Source organism: Osmia lignaria, chromosome 16, assembly GCF_051020975.1.
Source record: "Osmia lignaria lignaria isolate PbOS001 chromosome 16, iyOsmLign1, whole genome shotgun sequence".
NCBI classification, from domain to species: Eukaryota; Metazoa; Arthropoda; class Insecta; order Hymenoptera; family Megachilidae; genus Osmia; species Osmia lignaria.
The window spans coordinates 6,093,735-6,109,493 of record NC_135047.1 but is presented as its reverse complement, the minus strand read 5'-3'; the positions used below and the strand labels follow the sequence as shown (position 1 = coordinate 6,109,493).

The following is a 15,759-nucleotide window of genomic DNA, read 5'->3' as shown; positions in this document are numbered from 1 at the left end:
AACGCCGTTAATTAACGGCTGAACATTAGATATTCCAATCATAGAGATTGTTAAGCACACTCGACGATCCTACGTGTCGAGTAATTATCGTACGGGGCGCTCGTAGTCGAACCAGCCGAATCCTCGTTCAGTTAGTTACCTCATTATTAGACCTGGTTGATTAAAAAAGGTCATAAATTAACAAGGTAAACCAAAGCATTATACGTACTTTTAATTCAGCAATTTTTAATGTATTGATTACCATGTCATTCATATTTGGGTAACGTTTGAATTTCCATAGAAATTTACCACCCAGAAATATTCAATTATATTCAAAGGAAAACATTTAAGAAAATATTTCACCACGGTAGAAGCACAGTAGAAACCACACCATAAAACATATTAAAGGACCCTAACAAATTCCCATATGCGTACTGAAAACCCTTAAAAACCACATTCGCAAACGTACAGAAACCACACCATAAAACATGTTAATAAACCCGCATGCACATGTGCAACCACATGAAGAAAACCACGTAAAGCACGTGCCAACATACGTCAAATAACATAGCGAATCACTTCATAAAATATATTAGTACATCATGTTGCAAAATGCACTTATGCGTAATGTAGAAATGCATACTAGGACACATGTTAACATATGATGAATTACACCACGAAATTTTCATTATGCTGCAAAATGTTAATGCATCTCAACCATATTTTACATAAAATCTTTCAAAGATTTGATAAATTTAAATGGATTCCAACGAAAGTACATTTTATTACATTCAATTAATTTTTCAAAGTCAATTACTCTCTGCCATTGTCATTTATTACTCCCTTGTCGACATGCTATAAACGGGACACATTACCTCGTTTTTTACATCCGACCCAGGTTTTTTGTTTCGTCAACGACAACTTCATTCCTACAGCTGTTTGAGTCTCTTTTCTGCTTTCCTTTTAGCCATTTTTCTCGTTCTCTTCTCTGCGGCTCTCCTCCCTTTCCTTCCTCGACGGCCTTTATTTGGAACATGATGCAGCTGTCACAAATCAGGTCGAAATTACCAAAGAACTCCCTATTCATTTTTCTTCATCTTTGAAGATCCTCTTATGGATCTTCTCTTTTAACATTTATTGAGAATTTAACTAATAATATTCTTAACCTTAGCGATAATTTCAACCCTTTCGTTATCTAATTCAAATGAAATCATTTTTTTTCTCTAATTGTATTGTACAAATTTTAATTCCTCGCCTCTTATTTTGAAATAATCTTCACTCTAAAAAGCTGCGTATCTCATAGCCTTTGAAATGCAACCCTCCTTTTGAAATTGTGTTGCATTTTGCAGAAATGCATCTATTATGCAGTTTTTTCTAAATACCTTCAGAATAATGGCACGGTGTTAAAGTCTTCGACAATAGTCGGTTTATTCCATGTTAATAGTAGATTTCAATTGAGACGGGATGGGAATAAGGAAGAAAGGAGCAGAGGAAAGGAAGAATAGAAAGATTATCAAGGCTTGATTGACGCTTTCATTGCGCTCGATTCTATGCAACATGCCCGTCGACTGACGTGCACCGGAATGATGTATGAAATCGCGTCTTTTATGTACGCCATTAGTATGCGAAAATGTCGAAATCGATAAAAGGTTTTAACGCTCCATTTCGCTTTTAAGGGTGGCATTTTATAACATTCCAGCCGCTTCCTGAAAGCGGTTATTAAATCAAATTATCCGACCAATTATTGGTTAAAAGGGAGATAGGATTTTCGTCCACGAACAATGTTATACTTTATTTTAACCCTTTGCGGTAGCCAGCTGTATTTCATATTTCGTTTCATTAGATCAACTACGTCCATTCGTGTGGTTTACTTGTATTTCAATGGTTTAATAATAAATCCCACCTTTCTCTGTGATATATGTTTAAATATCATTGAATTAATAATGTGGAATAATATTTTGTAACGTTTATAACAGCTATCAGAATATTTCAGTTTTAAAGAAATGTTATTTTAAAAGGAGATAGAAGGAGAAATTTGACCCATATCTTACTCTATTCATTTTAGTTAAATGAAATCTTGTCGTGTGTTTTCCATTTCTCAACTTTCATACGACTCTGTGTTTATTTTTCTCGTTACCAATAACACACTCGTACTTTTCTTCATTTGCAGTCACTAGATTCCATTCACTTCCTGATTAGACTTATATTTCATATTCATTCTTAATGGGCTTCATTCATACTTTTGCTAATTTCACTTCCTATAATACATACATCACATGTTTCACATTTTTATCATTTACTTTTTCATTGAAGTATAATCATGATAGCTTGTTTATGGACATGGAATGTGAATGTTCTAAAATAAGGAATAAAAGTGTTACAAATTTTCCACATAGCACAAATTCTTTATCGATTCTTATCATTTACAAAGATTCCAATTTACAAGAATGCAATTTCGTTCTCATAGTATGGGAAAATAGTTGACCCAGGGCGTGATTTCATTGACAAAAAGCAGCATGAATGAAATTCAAAGTTCTCGTTGCTGTTTGCATTCAGTGTGCTCGATATCGATTATAGTCGAGGCTGTTTCTGTGTCTTTAACCTTTGCCAACCACGACAGTTTTATTCATGTGTTCAAACTTTCCGCTGCATGGTTCAGGCAGGCCTCTATTTCTGTAAACACATCGTGCTTTACTAGAATCTTGGCTATAAGAGACACTACAATAAGATACCATTGTCTTATCCTCCTATATATGTACAATTAACTATTAATATACACAGACAAAATAGTGTGTCTGATAAAACGGAATCAGGAGAGTAATTTGTTTTTTTTTAACCAATTATCATCATGTAATTAGTGGAGACAGTTATGAGTAATAAAACCTTGGTCAAGATAATTTGCTTGGTAAATAGAATTATCTACAGTGGGTATCTCCCTCTTTATATGTTTGCATTTAATTAGTATCTCTAGTAATGCAGTGGTTGCCTCTTTTTCTAATTATAATATATTAATTAATACCTATTAATTAAGCTTTCGATATCATAGAATCCAAAATTGCACAAACATAGGTTAATAAAAATATTCTTCATAAATTGCGTTAAATTTTTGTTATGGTTAAATTCATTAATATTTATTAATCGTAAGAGAAATTTCTTCAATACTAACAAACCACTTAATCAATGTTTTAAACAATGACAAAGCGTCAGTCTATTTCCTCAGTCGTTCAATAATATTGACAATATGTATTGATCGCCCGAAGGCTTCTCTATAGAGGTGCAATTTTATATTGTACTATCACGATCATTTCCTTCTTCCTAGACGAACTTCACGATCATCGATTTGCTCTTTGGTATCGATGTCGATAACCGTTATCCAACAGTAGCCATCTATCAGACGGCTTTCTTTTTCACCACCTTTTTATCCACGCTTTTATTAAGACGTCGGTTGTTCGATCGGCGAGAAGCCGATCTTATCTGGTCGTTTCTCTTGAGAATCGGTTATACAGACTTGTTAAAAATTGACTGGGTACATAGGTACATTTTCAATACGTAAAGTTACGAGGAGTACGTGCCATTTGAATTGAATCCGTTCATTTTCCTTCTTCCTTTTCCCTCTTTCGTCTTTGTCGGGGACAGTTTAGCCGGACACCAGCCGATAGACTCGCACGGCGCCGTTCTCTTTTATCCTCTCCTTTCTTTCCTCTTGCCTTCGTTCTCGCCTCTTTCTTTCGCTCTCTTTGCCCGTTGCGCGATTAAACGTCACGATAATTTAATATTCATAGGCACGAGAAAGGTTAACGTCCCGTTTCCACGGACAATTAGCACGTGGACACATTGCGATAAACGTGAGACAGTGCTTTTAGGCTTCCAAAGACAAATGGTCAATGGTGACCCCAGACCTATGGAATGTATGCAAGAATGTTTCGCTTAAAATTGGAAAAATAATATCTAAAGTTTAGAAAATTAAATATTTTACAGTGGCAATTAGTAATTTTTTGAAAAGAGATTGGACATTCGGTTTCTCAAACATTTCTCCCAAAATTGATTGACTTATTCGAAGCATTTATTCTGTAGAAAGGAAATCGTGGCACGGAAAACGAATCCTTCATCGAAAGTATTCGAGACACGGATAAGAAGGATTGAATGGATTTTAGTAGCAAGTAATCGTGCCGTGCATGGTGGTTCGACGAATGATCCTCTTTTATAGGATACAGAGATCCTTCCTCGTTATTCCTTCGATTTCGAACGTCTTTCTGTATTTTATTCCTCTGTGAAAGATTCCGATCGAATAAATTCTCAACGACCTACGCGATCTTTCATAGTTCCAATTATAAGATAATTGAAAATTAATTGTTTCCCTAGTTAGTATGATGTTCAAATTTCTCGTGTTAATATTAATTTTAATTCTGACACGGTACGATTTTATCCTACAGTTTTCGACCTACTTTCACTACTTTCAGGCAATTCGTTTCTCTTTTTTCTCGATTTTTAAGGCGAAAAGAGGCAATGAAAAATTGCTAGAATTTGCCTTCTTTGTTACACGAAATTATCATTCCGGAAGCAAGATAGGAATCTGTCAATGGTGTCTCGGCGAGTAGACGCGAATTACGGGTAAACAGGGGAAACGAACGTACGGTACAGGGCGTTTCCGTCGCGACTATTGATTCCTCATTGTCGTACGCGGTGCGAGGGACACGCGAGGCAAACTGCCGCCGTGTGGACATAAAAGGTAAAACCACCTTCCCTCCTCGGCCGTCGTTTTCCAAACAGCTGGCTTTTCCGAACTTTTCCAATCTCTCCGCCTCCCTGAATTTACCTGGCTAACTAAATTTACCTGGCGAACTAAATGTTGCGCTTCAATGGTACGTCGATTTAGTTAAACGCCCGCGAGTTTCACCTTTTTCTTTCTTTTCATCTCCTCTGCCTTTGTGTTTTCTGTAAACTTTCCCTCCGATCAAATGTTATTTCAAACATTTGCAGTTTCATACAGAAATATTTACATTTTTTAGCGTCTAGGTACTGAAGTTTTTCAACTAAAAATTTTCACTATTGGGAAAATAATATCCAGAGGAACAAAATAAAATTTCGTGGAAGGTTGGTTATGATTAAGGTTTGATAAGCTCAGTTGATTAAAATTAAATTCAGCCCATAACATCAGTCCATCGATATAAAATTTGATATTTAAGAAGAGAGAATTACATCGATCGAGTCGGGTCTGTATCGAAATTTATTGTTTCCCCAATCGAATGGTTTTCCACTTAAAGTGGCTGGCTCGAAATTTCCCGATGGCCGGCGTACCGGCTGGAATAATTTATCGAACGAAACGAATGTCTCGACCGCGAGACCGTCGGCGAACTTTAAATCCCAGTAGTAGCTCGCTAAGGAAGATCGATATGAGTTTTTAAGGGACACGCAAACTTCTATTTCGGTGTCGAAACGTGACCGTGCCGTGCCATTTCTTCTTCTTCTTCTCTTATTCTTGGAAATGTACATCCACGAACCGCTTGTGGGACATCCACGGTTTGTCCCAGCATCTGGAAAACCTTCCTACCATATCCGATCACTGGAAATAAACCGAGAGGCTCGACACCCCGTAGCACCACCGAAACTCATCCACCATAATTATGTCTTTTTACGCGCGAGCGTAATTCATTCCTGGCTACACGAGCAGATAATTACAGGTCGCGGTTCCCTCGTCACTTCTCTTCACCGGTTCTCCTCGAAATAAATCATGCCGTTGCTCTGACATTCCTTCTTCTTTTTTATTTTTTTTACATCCAACCACGACCGATTTCTAGAATCGTTTTACGAGCTGTCTGTCGCGAGTTCAACGAAACCGTGTGCTCTGAAAACGCGCGCTCTTTGAATGAAATAAAAGAGGTTTGTCAGCGAATACCTCGCTACAGAAACTCGCCTAAGTAATTATTCTGAATGGTCGAACGTTAACGAGCTTGCGGAAATTCAGCCACTTCGTTGGTCTACTGGTTCGCACCTTAGGCGAAGCTTTTGCGAGTTGTTTTTCTTGGGTGAGATGGTAAATAGGGATAGGGACGAGGATAAACGTGTACTTAGAGATTCAAGTCAATTTTAATATATACGAAAGTTTCATTTCGAGGACGAAATTTGGAATTTGCATGATTTTTTAGTGGGACAGTCACTGGATTTATGCCATAACTTCCAGTTGAAAATTTACCTAAACTCACGTAGATTCTCGAAAACTTACCGTCTTTGGAAAATTTCTTTTTCCCTACAAATACACATGAAAGTAAACTTCTGTTTTCCAAGTATTTCAAGATGCTGATCTACGGTAATTTAATATTTATCATCAGTTGACTTAAAATACCATAGGAGCCTAAATATTTGGCACCTTTGCTCATTCTTCTGAAGGTGATCAAAAGGGTATAGGAAGTTGAAGATAGAACAACGTTAGCTTACGATGCTCCTCTTAAAGAGCATGTTTTTCTTGTATCGAGCACACGAAGGCCGTGGAATCGTTCAGAGACAATAATATCCGTACTACTTGCACTACTAGCGCAAGACCGACCACTGGTCTTGGCGACAGGCCAAAGGTTTCTGTTAAAACTCTGATTCATGCGGTGAAAGTAAAAGTTTTTACTGATTTCTCAAAACAATGCCTTTCTCTGCTTAGATTGTATACTCTCTGGCACAGAAATGTTTTTACACTGTTTATTAGGAAAGAGGAGTTGTCATTCGACTGATCAATATTCAGTAACTATCTAATAGATGATTTGCATTTCTTATTAGAAAGTTTACTTATATATTTTATTGTATATCAACTTCATATATTTTTATAAAATACAAAATCATATTCTTACAGTAAAATTCCATTTATGTGAAAGATATTGGAGGGCAGACGTGCAGATAACTGGGGTTATTCTGATAATAATTCACTGATAATTAGGTAAAAAAGTTCTTCAACACTGATTCCTTAAAAACATGAAATTTTGTATAGATTCATCCCTTCTATTCCATTCTTACACTTATGCTTGTTTATTATTAAAGTATCAGGTTTATTTTAAGACACAAGGATATATATAGAAAGTAAGTTTGAAATCGTTATTACTTCACTTACATCACGATTCATACATGGAAGGAACGACAGAAATATCGTTCGACGTTCCAGGCGTGGTCTATTAACAATTTCTGCGATCCATGTAACAGTGTCGCGTTTCTTTTCTCGCAGAAACAATTTCTCGCGAAGAACGTGCTGTGCATATAACGCGATCGCTTTTGTAATCGTCACACGCATCGTGCCGTATAGACGGCGATCGTTCGTTTCCTATAACCCTTCGAGTATCGACGTGTTTCATATAGCAATCTATAGTCGAGATATTCTTATAAATTTTTAGAATTCCTCCATACTTTTTCCAAGCTACAATTATCAAGAGCGAGTTCAATTATTGAATTCTGATGAAGAAATAATAAATTTAAAGAAATTCATTCTTACATTTTAAGGAATTTTACTCTTTATTTATTTTCTGTCTACGTAGCTTGTTACATAGATAGTGATAATAAAGGGAAAATGTGGGTTAATGACCTAGGGTAATAACAACATTAACAGCATCCATAACATGGCCACTTAGAGCATTGTTATTATGAATGTATCAGCCCAGCTGGGAGGTAAATCAATTTTATTGCGGGGTTGTATTAACATTATCACGAACGAAATTACAATGTTACGTGCCAGGATAGGTTGATGTGAAACACCTGATAATTTCTCAGTGTTAAGAATTTTGTTCAATTTTTCAAATATTTATATTCTACATGAATAAAAGATTTGACAAGGATAAATTATGGAGGTAAAACGATAAAAAAAAAGGTGAATTTCGAAATTATAAACGTGTTTATTTCGGATAAAAGATTCATACAGACAACAAGGGAAGGTAAAAACAGGTATTCCTGTCGAATTGTTACGATTCGAGCAGATGGAGATCCGCTTTCATTTCAGCGCGAGGGAAATTTTCGTTGGGCGTGTCGCATCGACATTTTTACCGGCTAGCTTTTATGGTATCGTTAATCGGAACGTAAAGCAACGTTCTCTTTTAGATCCGCTTTTGCTGATTTCACCGTGGTCCCTCGATGTTTGCGTTCCCTACGATCCTTCAAGCGTTTGAAACGATCGGGTCCACTCGAAATTTGAGACGAGTGAAATTCAATTTCAGCAACTGTGTTCAGTTATTCGAGCGATTTCTTGCAGAGATTCGATTGTTCGAACAGATTCGAAAATGTGGAAGGATTTATTCAATGTTTCACACGGTCATATTTGAAAAACGATTTATTTCTTAAATACTTATTACAAATACAACATTTTTATTCGGTCGAAATGATAATTAAAATGTTCATTAAAATTCATAAGCCGCTGCATCGACGATTCTTCTATCCTTCGCGCAAATCCTCTCGAGCGGACATTTTATAAATCACGCGTTCGAAGCGGAGAACACGCACGCTCGTTCGGGTTATTATTCCCGGCGTTGAAACCGAGGGGGGATTACACTTTTACTCTTTCGTTTCTTTAACATTGAAATTTTTATTTTCCCCTCCGTCGGATCGGCCCGATCGAGTTTATAACAAGGCGGATTTATCGGGGGTTAAATCGCAGGAACGGAATGCTCGAAGGGTGTAAAGATGAAATCAACGTCGGTAGGTCGAGAGCTCGCGGATCTAGATGAAAGATTTTGATAACGGAAATTCGTGATGCAAAGGTCCGCTGTATGGAACCCCCAGCATCGTTTCTGGGATCGTAATCGAATTGTTATCGCTTCGTTTCACCGCGTGCAGTAATTATTTTTAATTTAACCCCGCTACGAATATCGAACAGATGCCCTCTTGACTTCATTCCGTCTCTCTTCTTTTTTCCGTCATGCGCCGATGATTTCGTTTCGAATCATCCTATTGATTGTCGCTCGATGACCATCACGATAATTGCTTCGTTTTACTTTTTTTTCCATTTATGAAATTCTTAACCCTTTAGCTATGGGAGTCTGTATGGGTAGATATTAAATTCTAAAATAAAATAATTCTATTTATAGGAAGGTGTTTATTGTATATTAAATCATGTGTAATTTGAAAGAAAAATTCACACTGGTGTTTATTATAATTTTATTCTTTCGCCTCCATAAATTTCTAATTATGATTACTCATAATTTAATATTAATTTAACAAATTCTGACCAGAAGGTATAAATTTCCAAAGCGAATCGCGGTCCTCCGTAATTGTAATGGCATCGATTGAAATTATTGGATTAATTCAAAACGAGATGCGAGTTATTCAACTTCCCAGACGGGGTATCTTTAGGAACGGGTGACTCCTCTCCAGACTTTATTTCATTTTCCTTTTTTTCTCTCTCTCTCTCTCTCTCTCTCTCAAGTCTCGCGAACTTCTTTCATTACCCGTGATCCGTCCGCATCTAATTCGTATTTCATAGCTGGTCGTATAATTTTCTACGATGCTCTTTTTAATAAATGCGAACGACGAGCCTTTTACGGTAATGCTACGGAGTAAAGGATACCAATTTTTACGATGCACCATCCGGCACGAAGGTAACGTGGCCTAGGCAAAAGGGAACCGGCCCGACCTCGTTATCGTCACGAAAATTCTTCTCAATTTCCGGCGGAGGAAATCGAACGGTCAGACGTGGAAGCAATCTTGCTAACTGAATTCCATCTGTCGATGGACAAAAGCTATCGCGTACCCTGCCGGTATTTCGATGCTCCTGTTTCGACATGTTTCTAGGTCAGTTGACTCGAAAACTAGTTCGCGTTCTGGGTCGGGTCCACCGTTTGTCTAAGTTTCGAATGCTAGGCTACGATATCGTTGAAAGTCAAACTCGAATGAACTTCTCTCACACGAAGGCGCGGGGGCGTAGCCGAAGTTTTAACCGGTGTGTACCATCTGTGATATGAGAATTGGTTACCGGTGCCAGAGGACAACGCCGTGACAACGAGAAAGTTACGGACGACTGAACGGAGATAATTGTTGTTTGCTAAATTCCAGCCTGATATCTTTGTAACGGAACTTCTACACCCTCTACTCCACGTTATGATTCCATTAATTGAGCCCCCGTGGACGGGGTAAACAGTAGAAGGACGCTTATTGATTTATTTCATCCTCTTCGTCCGTGTCTGCTCTTCTTTAAAAGGTTTTGCTTTCAATAAGGAAAGCTTACCGGTAATTCTTTTCTGATTTTAGAGAAATTCGAAAATGATATTTTTCTTTATCAGCTATTGGATTCCTTTTTCTTTTTGATGAATTTTATTTTTCTGAAAGTCGGACTTGAAGAGAGGATTCCATATGGCTCGTGTCAAGATACAACGCGAACTATCCTTTTGTCCTTGGAGTTCCTTTGTACCGATACTTCGGTACCTGGATACTTGCGTAGCAAGGACCGAACCAGGAGAATTCCGCGTCTCGGAATTATATGGCGAAACGGCAACGGCGAGTTGTTCTCAGGGCTGTAATACCTTTTACCATACTGTCTGTCAGCCTGGAGATTGCTCTTTACGTTAGAAAGATACTGCACGCACTGTTCCTCGTAATCCGTGACGCCTGTTGCAGCTAAATGAAACGCGTTTAATCCAACGACATCCACAAGAACACGTTGTTACGTGAAGCTTACTATTGTTTTCGTCGTTCTTCGTTCTCTTATTCAGGAATTTTTCAACCATCTCATACAAAATTTTAATTTTTAATCGATTATGGTTATAGATGTTCGTAGAGTAGAGGAGATTTTATTTGGAAATTTGTAAAATTTGTTTTGGAAAATGAATTTTAATTCTTTCAAATAGATTATAACAGAATTCTTCAAAGACAATTCGTGTCGTTTGAACTAGAATCGAAAGTTATAGATCGATTGAACTCTGATCATGTGCATACAAATCGCGAAGAGTATCTCCAAGCCTCGATAATAAATCGATTCGATCCACTTAAGAGTGATGGGCGTGATTAATGCTGGCTAGCACTTATCGTGAAAGCGTAGAACAGTTTTCATCATCATTATACGCGTTGCTATCTTTTTTTTTCCTTTCTTACGTCGATGCCGTTCGAACGTGCTCTAATTTCGTATCCCCTTTCGCTACCGCGAAACATTCAAATGTATTCTCGATTTAACACGATTATTCGTTTCACCTGTTTTTTGTCTGGCGAGCAATTTCAATAGTAACACGTGGCTACCGGTATCACGCGTTTGATACGTTTCTTAATCGAAAACGTGTTACGACATTTATAATATGTTTTTACGTGTGTGCGCGGTTTTCACGTAAGAGGATTTTGAACGGGTGATCAAAGAAGCCTTTTTATGGAAAACCGGTTGGAAAACAAGGAAAGTATACCGGTGCGCATTTTATACAAAGCCACTCCGTTATTACAGCGGTGTCGATGGAGAGTACCCGTCTGTTTTATTTGCAAGTACAGCCCTGGTTCTCCTTGCCAGCAGCCTTGCCCGAACCGGCCAACGACCGTATCTCTCTTACCTATCCTGTAGCGACCCGTCTCTTTCTCTGTCTCTTTTACGCTCCTTTCTCTTTCGTCGGCCAACCTCCGCTCTTCCACCAGGTCCCTTTGATCCGTTGTACAGGTAGGCTCACGTGAAACGCGTATAAAGCTCCTTGGACACTTTAAACGAGCCTTTTTGGCGCGCCACTGTGTTCACTAGGGGACATTTTTGCACCTTTCCTCGCGAATGGGACCATGCCCGTTTCGAGTAGCTTTCTCATATTCCTCGTGCGCAATTACACCGTGTATTCCTCGCTCTTTCGAAGGAATTTTGTTTTTATTCCTTCCACATTGCAATTTCATGATTGCTTCTTTCTATATTTTTTAGAGAAGCCTAAATTAGGCTCTTCCTAGGTTCTATATAGGTTTTCATTAAACTTTTCTTAAACTTTCTCTAGGCTTCCCCTAAGCTTTCCCTAGGTTCTCCTTAAATTCTCTCAAGATCCAAAGTAAATTAAGTTATTTTAGTGTGGAATATTAATTGACTTTCTCGACACTCTAATAATTAAAGCTTGGAAACTGAAAGTAAATGACAGTTGTAAGGACTGGTGCAATATGGAAGATATTTGTGTACAGATGTTTTGAAGTAAGAAGGGATATACTGGTATATCAGAATATTGATGTATGGTAAATCAAAGAGCGAACTAGCTGGTCCAGCTTTCATTCAGCCGGTGAATGTAGGCGGCGCACGCCTATCCTATCTTATCAGACGCAACGACCGAAACGGATGTTACGATAATGGTACACTTGGAGTATGCTCGTAGCAGCACGGGGACGATCGTTGGTATTAAAAAACGAAAATACTTGACGATAAATGAGCGAGAGAGGAAACGCGAAATTACACGATTCACCATCGATTATCGCCTTAATCGCAAACAACAACTATACTTTAGACATGCACCAGGTTGTTTAAATCTTATTTATTTGAACTTTTAGCGTAGATAAATAAAATTGCTACTCCTAGTGTTTCGTAATGATCACGGTATACCTTGTTCGCGTGCCCAATAAATGCAATTCATTTTGCGCGGTCAATTACCCAGATAATTCAACGGTATTCATATCGAGAGGGTAATTAATGGTTCCGATATGTAAAAGAGGGTTGCGTTTAATCGTGAAATAAATCGATTGGCAGTTGTTACTAAAATTCGGATTCAAATTTCAATTTTAAATACGTGGACTATATCCCCTCCCCTTATTGCGCCACCGATTTTAACTATTCGAAGTGGTACAACCCTAGTGAGTTCTCTGACCGGTGAAAGAAGGAAGAGAGAGCGAGACAAGCGTAGGAAGGAAAGCTCGACGAAAAGCGATATTCCTTCTCTTCACGCGCGAGCGAGCCGACAAAGTTGCTCGATGTCCAGCGGAGGGCTGCCTTCGTATACGCTTCTTCGTGTTGAAGGATGTATCGCATTACACGTCCGTATCGCGTAACACCTCGATCTACAAAGGAGAACAACTCGCGGACTGGAACGAGTCGCTCCGTTTTCTACAGCTCGTTGTATGCCCGATCTCTCGACGAGGCTGGATCAGGATGTATCGACTCGCGCTTCTCCGGTGGCGCGCGTTTACCTGTATCCTCGCTGACTTGAAACGAGAATGGGAGAGCGCGGGCGGATCACTGCCTACGGTATGCATACCGTCGAAGCCTCCGAGCTTTCTCTCGCGAACGAATGAAAAATACGTGAGAACGAGCGTCGCGTCGAGAGGAAATCGCAATTACTTGCTCTCGCTTTCGGTGAAACTCGTCACGCTGCATCGGTACACTGCTTACGAAATTATTTCGTTTCTTCTTCAGGTTCATTGCTATCTGTGATAAAGAAAAGAGAGATGGGTGGGGGGGTCGGGAAAGGAGAAAAGGTACGATCGCGTTCTAGTTTCTCCGTTGCATCGGACCTATGGCAAATCTCACGATCACCCAACGAAAGAAAAAAGATAACGGCAATAGCCTTCGTGCCAGACAGTATAGTGTTTCGCGACTTCGTGGTCACGCGACACCCCTCTGAACCACGAAGGCAGCGTGGTGTCGGATAAGCGTTCGACTGGCGCATGCTTGATCGGACGTGTTCGTACAAGTCCGTGCCACGTCGTGTAGGTTCGTGCTTTCTCGGTGTTACTCGGCCGTTCTCGAGTCGACCGGATGGCTCTCTCCAGCGCGCTGAATCACAGTCTGGGTCAGTTCGCCGAATGATCGTCGCTCCAAAAGGGAGGACGCGTGCGCGTGTCGTGTTCTGTGATCACATGAGTGGAGAGCTGTTCGATACGATTTTGTGACTAGGAAGATCAGTGTGTTGAAAATAGTGTTAGTGATACGAGGGGAAAAATACAATTCCGAATTGCGGTCAGAGAGGATAATGTTCAAGCGCATCGCCGTGAAGGCTGTCGAGGTTGCACGGAGCGAGACGAAGCTCATCGAGGAGAGTAGGAACGCGTGACAGGTAAAACATAACCTCAATTTCACGGAGTGAAAAAGGAACGAGGGCGAGTTTTCGACGCGATACCACTGCTCCTTTGTTCGTGACGCTTTTCCTTGGAAATTTCTCTTTCTCCACTATCTCATAGCAGTTATACGAGCACATTTGATAAACTCGTTCTCTCGGGCGGCGTAAACGAGCCATGCAACGATACGTTACTCTGAGCGATTTAAAAACGGTGCTGCACGAAATTACATACTTTCGATTACACGCGTGACTCGTTTTACGGCTGGCAAGGGAGAAACCTTCCGAACTCATTCGATTATCATCTGTGCTCTGAAAAAGAAACATTCGAAATAAGCATCGACATTTTATTTAATTTTCGAATGATAAAACTTCACGTGACCTTCTCGGACAGCGTTCTATCCTTGTCGTGAAGTGGCGCTTCCGTTTGCTCCGGCAACAAGAATGTTCAAGCGTATTATCATTGTGCGTGAGTGTATTTCTCGTTTGTCCACCACGCCTTGAAATCTCTTCAGCTTTTGATTTCGCGCAGCGAATGGAAATTTATGATGATCCAACGAAATACTTCTTATATTATTCAGCAGATTTCTAGACGCTGATGGATTACGATTTTTTTTTCTTCAATGTCAATTATCGAGATCGTTTCGGTATGAGTAATTACAAAACCAGCTTTGTGGTAATTATTACCCTCCTCATGCTTTGATAATGTGTTCTCATTTCTTTCTTTAATTATTTATTTTATTTCTTAAAATTAAAATTACCAGAGTGCTCAGGATGGCAGGTTTCAAATTTTTTATTTTAAATTAAAAATAGAATTCATTAGTTTTTTTAAATTATCAATCGAATATAACTATTTATTCATTTTGTTATTCTATTTTTAATTTAAAATTCAGTGAACTTATATTGAACGTCGGTGATTCCGTTGTTAATTTGCTAGGTCAGCGTGAATAAACATAAGATAATTCCGAGAAGTGTTTACGTGTAGGTGCCCTCTGTCCTGGGAATTTCAAGCTTTGTTATCTGTGCTCGCGTCAAATTACTCCGATTAGTCGTATATTCGAAAAATTATATAAAATTCCCATCTTCCTTCGCTTTTCGTGAAAAACGCAGTCGTTTGTAAATACAGGAATTACAATGATAATCCGTGGACAACGATCGATGTGTTAGTCGTTTCTCTCGTGTCGCCTTCTCAGACGTTATAGTCGCGTTCCACGGTGAACCCGTCTATCAGAGAGCTTAAGAAATTAGCATAAATATTCGTACTTTGCCGCACACATTTATTATACTCGTGCCGGTGTGTGTTTCACGCTTGTGCAAATTGAAAAGAGATAATAGGCTCGATATAATGCCATAAATACATTTATCTGGATTTATATCGCCACTTAAATGCAAAGGCGAAGTTGGAAATAACTCTTCGATTAACGTGTTTCATATTTCTGGAGATTGTATAACACTATTTCTGGAATTAATTAGTTTAGTCTTATGACGTCATCGTGGATTGATATTAAATTCTTAGAAGTTTCTCAAGCATATTCCTCGAAATTTATTATAATTTATGAAGTCTATGTAGAATAAATAATAACTTTCTACTATTTTAAATTGAAATTAGTTAGTCAGTTCAATGCATCATAAAAAATTGTCTTATCTTACATTCGTAGTATAAGATCATTTATGATAACAGCAATTTCAAATTACCAGAGAAATAGCAAGAAGTTTTAGAAAGAGCAAGATGACTATGTTCAGAGTTAAAATCAACAAATTTTATTTTTATCTTTGAAAATAGCACGAACTTTCTAAGCGGTCTAATGGATCAAGATTTTTTGAAACTATGAGA

General features: G+C 38.6%; 1 protein-coding gene across 6 annotated transcripts in view; it reads left to right on the top strand.

Moving 5' to 3' along the window:
- Window positions 1-15,759, top strand: part of PlexA (plexin A) — a 241,956-nt gene that overhangs the window by 29,660 nt on the left and 196,537 nt on the right. Inside the window, exon 1 of one of the 6 annotated variants that reach the window (XM_034316398.2) lies at window positions 13,635-13,925. The exons of the other annotated variants lie outside the window; for them this stretch is intronic. The gene's annotated coding sequence lies outside the window, so the exon portion shown is untranslated. Of the gene's footprint in view, window positions 1-13,634; window positions 13,926-15,759 lie in introns of those variants that run through there. 6 annotated transcript variants of the gene reach the window in all.